This window comes from Mastomys coucha, unplaced genomic scaffold, assembly GCF_008632895.1.
Source record: "Mastomys coucha isolate ucsf_1 unplaced genomic scaffold, UCSF_Mcou_1 pScaffold23, whole genome shotgun sequence".
Lineage (NCBI taxonomy): Eukaryota > Metazoa > Chordata > Mammalia > Rodentia > Muridae > Mastomys > Mastomys coucha.
Window position 1 is genome coordinate 56,602,912 of NW_022196906.1, and position 1,680 is coordinate 56,604,591.

General features: G+C 48.6%; 1 long non-coding RNA gene across 1 annotated transcript in view; it reads right to left on the reverse strand.

Moving 5' to 3' along the window:
• The window catches only part of LOC116073162, a 13,293-nt gene extending 12,258 nt beyond the window's left edge, over nt 1-1,035 (reverse strand). Inside the window, exon 1 of the long non-coding RNA XR_004111700.1 lies at nt 163-1,035. This is a non-coding gene — a long non-coding RNA (uncharacterized LOC116073162). The remainder of the gene's footprint in view (nt 1-162) is intronic.
• Nucleotides 1,036-1,680: the final 645 nt, after the last annotated feature.

Genomic DNA, 1,680 nt, shown 5'->3' on the forward strand with positions numbered 1-1,680 from the left:
AAGTAAGCTGAATAAACCCTTTCCTCCCCAACATGCTTCTTGGTCATGATGTTTGTGCAGGAATAGAACCCCTGAGTAAGACACTATTGGAAGTCACAAATGGCAGGAGCTAGTTCCATGACACCCACAGTGAAGAGAGGAGAGAAAAGAATACACGCTTACTTGCTTGCTGGTGCTCAGCTCAAGTTTTCCACTCTCAAACACTCCAAGAGCCTAGGTTAGGAATTCTTCCTCACCGATTAAAGTCTTCTTTGACCAAGGAGATATTGCATCAGAAGATTATCATGCAAGTTGCCCAATAGGGAGCTGCCTTGATCCTGGTTACACCAGTGGGGAGGCAGGAAGAACACAAATAGTATAAATGCAGAAGGCTCAGTTTAAAAGCATGGCTTGGGGGACTGTATGTCTTACAGTTTTATTTCTGGAAAGAGACACCATGACCAAGGCAATTCTTACAAAAGGAAACAACTAGTTGGGGCTAGCTTACAATTTCAGAGGTTCAGTCCATTATTATCGTGGTAGGAAGTATGGCAGCCTGTAGGCAGAACATGGTGCTGGAGGAGAATTCTACATCTCAACCCGAAGTCAGACAGGAGACTGTCTTCTGAAGGCGGTCAGGATGGGACACCTCCACATTGGGAGGAGTTTGAGCATGGGACCTCAAAGCCCACCCCCACAGTGAGGCACCTCCTCCAACAAGGACATGCCTCCTAATACTGCCACTTACCACAGGAGGAAGCAGATTCACTGTAAAGTGAGATCATGGGAATGGCAGCCTCAGAGATGGTGCCTAGCACTGTGTGTGTCCTCTGTCTGTAGAGGCCAGATGCCAAAGCCAGGCTGACCCATGGGGTGGAGCACATGTATCTACACTCAGAGAGAAATAGAGATGCAGAACAACAGTTCCAGCAGGCACTGAGGTGGGAATTCCAGACTGGAGATGGGGGTTCAGATGACACTGAGATGAAACTTGGATGTTTATCCACAGCCATCAGAGCAGAGCTGCGAGACGGATTCCTACAGGAGGTAGGAAGAGGGAAGGAAGGAGCTGGACAGGTGCTGAGCATAGGCTGGGCCTCTGAAGTACAAGAACTCGTGAGTGTCCACTGTGGGGTGTGCGTGCGTGCGTGCGTGCATGCATGCGCGCGCGCGTGTGTGTGTGTGTGTGTGTGTGTGTGTGTGTGTGTGTGTGTGTGTGTGTGTGTGTGTGTGGTGAAGACACACATGGCATGGAATGTGAAGGTCAGAGGACAACTTTTGGGAGTTGGTTCTCACCTTCTACCCACTATGCTGAAACAGGGTTCTGTAGTTTCTGCTGTGCTGAACACTCCAGGCTAGCTGGCTTGTAAGCTTCTGGGTAGTTTTTCTATTTTCCCTCACCTCGCTTTAGAAATGTTTGAATTACAGGTACGTGCCAATGCACCAGGATTTTGTATGGTTCCTGGGATTGAACCTGTATTATTAGGCTTTCATAGCAAGTGCTTTTATACACTGAGCCACTGCCATGGCTCTTCGGGACCAAGACTCACGCCGGTCTCGAGGTTCCTTGTAACAAGGTTGACCTTGAATTTATGTTCTTCCTTCCTCCACCTCCCAAGTGTTAAGATTATAGGTATGTGCCACCACATCCAGTTTACTCCATACAGAGGATCAGACCCAGGACCTCATTCACACTGGGTA